General features: G+C 31.6%; 1 pseudogene; it reads right to left on the bottom strand.

Annotated features, from left to right (window-relative positions):
* Nucleotides 1-1,066: 1,066 nt before the first annotated feature.
* On the bottom strand, nucleotides 1,067-4,611 carry LOC106773306 (annotated as a pseudogene).
* Nucleotides 4,612-6,298: the final 1,687 nt, after the last annotated feature.

The following is a 6,298-nucleotide window of genomic DNA, read 5'->3' as shown; positions in this document are numbered from 1 at the left end:
ATATATATATATATATATATATATATATATATATATATATATATTTATATATATATATATTTATATATTATTTTCAATAATAAAAAAATAGATATATAATTTAATGTAATTATAAATGTAAAAAAGAAAAATCATTCCTATTTAAAGGATTGTTATTTGCTCCTTCAAATTCATGAATTCATCGATAACGAAATTAGAATTTTGAGAAACATATATATAAAAGAAAGCCTATGAAAAATAAGTCACACTTAAAAACTGATTATAAAATTAAGATCTCATTTTAGGTACCTAAAAAGATTTTCGTACAAAAGTATTTTTAAAAAATTAAAAAAAATTAAATTAATTGTAAGAATTAATTTAATTTTATTATTATTTATTAATATTATTTAATAGTTTTCATGTTTTTCAATCTTTATTATAATTTTTTATTTTAATATTTATTGATATTAGATGATGTAGGTTATAAAATAAATTGAAAATCCTACTAATTTATTTTTTATTATTATGTAAACAAATAAAACTAGTTAGAAACTGAAATTTGAAAAATTATAATTGAAAACTATAATGAAACTTATATACAAATGTAAATTGAAAAAAAAAAGATATATTTATATAACACAAATAATAAGTGTTAAATTGATAAGTGAAATTAAATTTGTTTACATTTAATCTTAAATAAAGAGATGACGCTACAGTGCTATGAAAACAGAGAAACAGAGACTGCCTAGAAGATAGGAAAATAAAACACATCACAAAAAAATCGAATATCTGCTCTTTTTTTCATAACGCATACGCTTTTTCTTTAAGAGGAATTGTTGATGAGGTATTGTATGCTGAAAGGGAAAAAAATGGACAAATGTAACCAAAAGAAAACAAATATAATAAACAACTCAAGTGAAGCCAAAGAAAGACAACGTCAGGAGTGAGAAACACGACTAAAACAAACATGAATTTCTTAACTGTAACCTATACTCTAAAGAAAAACAAGGAAAGGATGGGAAAATATAAATAGTAATCAAGAACAGTAGGATTATTTATTTCCATCACGAAATTATAATGCTGTTCTTAAAGAACAAAGATGACTTATCAGAAGTCACATTACCACTTTCTTTATGAATCTAATGAGAGAATGTTTCTTTGGCTCAGACGCTTTTTCCATGTTCCTTGATTCACCACATATCAAATACACCGCTGTGTTCTTGACTACCAATCCATTACCGAAACTCACAAAAATCTCCACATTGTCTCCACATTCTAAATTTGACATTATGCAATGTGAATCATCATCATTAAAGCAAATGACTGTGTCACGGTTGTGTATTTGGAATGTACACTTTGTGTAATTAACAATTAAGACACTTTTAAGACATTCATTTTCCGTGATTTCAAGGTTTGATAAATAAACAATACACAAAGTCATTCCTTTCATGTCACGATCTTGAGGCACAATGAAAGAAACAGAGTGTCCATCACCCATATGGGCCAAACAATAAGGATCATTCACAGTTGGGAGAGAAACATCACCAGACTCACTGCTTGCTAATACCTGCACCATAAGATAAAAGGTTTGGTCATTTATATAATTTTTCTATTCAAAATGTCTTCTATAATCATTATTTTAACATTAATAATTACAAAGTAGGCATTTATAATCAAACAAACAACAATGCAAGTGCATAATCAAAACATACCAGATGCTAATTCATCTAAACAAATCTGATTAATAGTATTGTTCTGTAATTACGTCGTTAGTGATTTACAAAGCATTCATGTTTTTGTCTCCTTTAGTATATTTCTTTGACGATGGGAAATATAACCTGATATATGTTGTCGCTGACAGCATTGAAGAATTGATGGTATGCTCCAACACCAATCAAAGAACATCTAAAGTGCTGCTTTGAAATTCCTGATTCCGTAATACTCGGAAAGTATTCAACCAAAATATTTTTGACTTGCCTAGATAATTGAAATTCAGTGTCACATGCTACCAAAATACTTCGAATATTTGAAAGGGTGCTAATCAATGGTGCAATATCAATCGTATTATCCTCAGTATCCATGCAAAGCGAATGAATATAAGAGATGGGATTCATTATTGGGGACATCCAAGACCGAATGATAGAAGGAAAAAGATTATGAGATAATCCCTCAAATCCAGGTAGAGATATATATCCAATGCTTTTTGAGCTTACAATTGAAAAACGCACTTCTTTCACAGCTTTGTTTTCAGCAATTAGAGTTATCAAGGATTCCATCTGCACCATATCATTTTCCATTAAGTCAATCTTTGAACAACCAGAGAGAATGAGAGTTCTTAAAGATTTCAACTCATACATCTCTCTTGGAAGATTGCTTAGACTTGTACAGTCTTTCAAATTTAGAAGTATAAGACTGTTGAGTGATCCAATAGATTGGTGTACTTTGCGCAATCTTGAACAATATTTGAAAATGAGGTGTACAAGACTTGGTAATCCGGTAAAGTCAGGAGTTGTAGTTAAATGCTTGGAGTGACTGAGGTTAAGAATTTTTAGCGATCTCAAAACCTGCACCATGATAGTTTTTCATTTTAGAAATATTAAAGTAGAAATAAAAAATGAAATAATATCAAGCTACTGATTTATTTTAATTAAGTTGTGTTTTAATCTAGAAGTGGGTGGTAATAAAACCTGGGGTGTTTTCCAGAGAAATCGAAGAAGACTGCGTTTTAACTCAATTGCTATTGGATCATAATCAAAGTTGTTAGGTAGACATTCTGAAGAAAAACCATGGAAACTGATCCATCTTAGTTTCTCAACAAGGTACTGAGAATTTACAGTCGGCTGTACACTTCCGATGGCAGTGAGCAGTTTCGAAGGCAACAACTGCAGGGCTTCTTCTGTCTCCTGTGATGAAAAGAGCAAATAAAAAAAAAGAAAATTGTACTGCACAGTTGAAAGAAAACGCTTTTAAAAGAAGTTTCAAATCACATATAAAGAATGTTCTTACATATTTCCACGGTAGCCTGTTCTTCTCAAAATCCCCTGCAAATTTATCACCGATAATTTGTAGTCTGATTTCTTGTAGCAAAGGATGCATTTCAAATTTGTTGTTGTTGTCAATTTTGATGAGGTTACGCTGGATGAGAACTCTTATTCCAATAACAACGTCTACTTCACAACCATTTAGGATCTTCCTAACATAGGCTATGCTCTTACCAACAAAGAAACAACATATATCAAGGAATATATCTTTTTCCATTTCATTCAGTGAACCTTCGATGCTTACTTTTATTATCTCTGAAACACGATGCCAGCCAATTATCGGATATTTAAACAATAAACTCTTCCATTCTTCTTTGGTCTTTTCAAATAAAGTACTTCCAACGACTTCAAGAGCTAGAGGTAGTCCTCCACAATAAATAACTACACTTCTTGCAAGGTCTTTGTATTCTTCTTTTAGTTTTGGTTTTCTAAATGCGTGCCAACTAAGAAGCTCAAGGGATTCCTCTTCGTTCATTCGCTCTACCCGAAAGACAGAATCAGCTTGATCTATCAACCGTGTTCCATATGTTGATGTAACGATTATAACAGTTCCTTCAAATAACAATTTAAGACAATCCCTTAGGTCGAATAAATTTTCAGAGTAAAAATCGCTAAAATCGTCAAGTACAATGAGAACCCTTTTTCCTAAAAGTCTTTCCCGAATCATAGTTCTTCCCACATCAACACTAGGAATCTCCACTTTTTGTTTTAGGACATCTAAAAGAAGTTGTTCTTGTAAACGAAGAAGCCCTCTTATTTCGCTAACACGTGAAATATTTTCAATGAAACTTTTGTCCTTGAACGTCCAATGAATTTGATTGTAGATCGCTTTGGCAAGAGTTGTTTTACCAGATCCGTGCTGTCCTAATATCTCTATCATACAAACTTCAGTGGATTTATTTTTGATAGTTCGAATCAGATCTTCCACGTGGGATTGTTATCCAACTTGATATTTAGTAGCAGACAAGGCCGGTAAATTAACAACGCTCTTAACAATTTTGTCCACTAATTCAGCATCACTCCTTCAAGTACGAGAGCAATTATAGAAGTAGTCATGTATTAAGAAAATGAAATCGGAGGCTTAAAAGATGGTTGATTGAGTGAGTGATGTACCTGTGATTGCTCTCATCCCATCCAAACAAATTTGCAACTTTGGTGAGTGCATGCCTCCACCTGGACATTCCATGCTTCAATTCTTCTCCTGAAAATGTTTGTTCAGCAGTTGCCTTCAAGGCTTTTCCAAAGTCACCCTTCTGAAGACGTACATCAGATGGCTGGATTTCATAATATACAGGCAGAACATGTCGGCAATAAGTTTGGTGCCATTTGATGATTTGTAGAAGCTGATTAAGACACCAAGCAGATTGAGAATAGGTTTGGGTGAAAACAACAATTACTACATGGCTGAGAACAGATTCTTGGATGTGAGTTGACTCACTGCATTGGGGTGATGAAGGAAAGTGGTGAGACCAACAGTAGAGAGGGCAGAATTGAGATGAGAAATAAATTTTGTGTGGATGTCTTCTCCAGTGAAGTTGATGATGACATCGTACTTCCGTGGGAGTTTGTAGGATGAGGAGGCGTTATCCATGGAAAGAAATTTATGAGAAGTCAGGAAGAGTTAGAAGAAAGACAATACTGCAAGATAGAGAAGGAGATGAATGCATCTTATAACAATTATATAGTTTTAATCTTTTATTAATAAATGTTAAATACAATGTTAACACATATATAATCACGTTTGAATTTTTATATAATTATTGTAATACTGTTAAGCCAACATATATAACTGTTTGGTTTTTGTTTAATAACTTGGAAGAGTGTTGGTCACATTTTGGACTTTTGCCGTATGTCATACCACCATGGAAGAGTTTGAAACTTTTTATAAAATAATAAATAGTTTGAAAATAAAAGAATTTGAAGTAGTTATCATAGTTTATTTTGGAAAATAACAGAAAAATCATAAAATAAAATATGATCTACAGATTTTTGAGTTCGAAAGTATGTTACACATAGGAAAGGTATTAACCCAAAATATTAAGTCAGACAAAAATTGACCTTGTTCCTATATCAGAAGTTAGGAGTATGTGGTTCTTTTGGAAACTCTTCATTAAAATGATTTTTATGAGATGATTTGAATCTTAGGAAAATTTTGGATTTTTAGGAAAATGAACCTGACAAAGACTTGTCTTGCTCCTAAATATCTCTACTCTTAATGAAGAATCAAGGATACATACTTTTGGAATAAGTTGTTTATGTGAGAATTTTAATCTTTTTAACATTTTGGATATGTTGTATTTTTTTTTTTTGATATTTTTAATATGATTGAGGAATTGAGAATAACGAGCACATGTTGACAACTGCATGAGTACTCTTAGGGTCATAGGGCTGTTTACTTATTTTATGGTTTTACGTAATGAATAGTAGACTGATGCGATAGTATAAGTACTCCTAATTATGTTTATATTTTGGGTAATAAGTATTATGCTAATTCGTATGATCGCACAAGTCTATTTTTATATTTTATGGATTCTTCGTTTCTTTCCACAAGGCAGGGCTTGAATCTGTATTCCTGCATGAGATGTGCAAAACAACCAATACAAATCTACTTAACAGCAAATTCATCATATTTTTTTCATAAGGTCATCTATATAACATTATAGCAACAATTTTGTTTCTTTTAGTTTTTTCTGATAAGAAAGAAGTCGTAAATGTTGTGCTGTTTAGGCTTGGCAATTTGGTTAGGTATGCAGAATTCGTGATCTGGAAGTTTTCTCGAGGACGGTAATGGTGCTAGGTCTTGGTTTCTAATTAGAAGTGCTGATGTAATTTTTTTTTTTTGGAGAATTTTGTGAAATGGTTAGAGGAGAAATTGGTGAAAATGAATCAGATCATGTCCTCCCCGTTCTTTTCATTCTTCTGCCCTTCTTAATGTTGTAAAAGGCTGACAGAATCACGAACAAATTTTCCTAAGGCGTGTAGAGTCACTGTTCTTAAACAGGAACTTCTCAGAATATTTCTGAGGATCTCAGAACTAGCAAGGAACTCTTAAAACTCAGAACTAGCAAGGAACTCTTAAAAGAGTATAAGAATAACCCAGAATATTTTTTAGAGAAGGAAAAGAGAGAAAAGATAAAACTTAGAAGAGAAGAGAATGAGAGAAGATGGGGTTTTTGGTGTGTCTTGAAATGAGAATGAGCTCCCTATTTATAGAGCTAGAAAAGAATCAAACCATTAAAAGAAAATAAAAGCATTAAAAATTTGATTTTAACGTTGCA

This window comes from Vigna radiata, chromosome 9 (genome assembly GCF_000741045.1).
Source record: "Vigna radiata var. radiata cultivar VC1973A chromosome 9, Vradiata_ver6, whole genome shotgun sequence".
Classification (NCBI taxonomy): Eukaryota; Viridiplantae; Streptophyta; class Magnoliopsida; order Fabales; family Fabaceae; genus Vigna; species Vigna radiata.
Note: the sequence above shows the minus strand (reverse complement) of the source record. Positions and strands in the feature narration are given on the sequence as shown.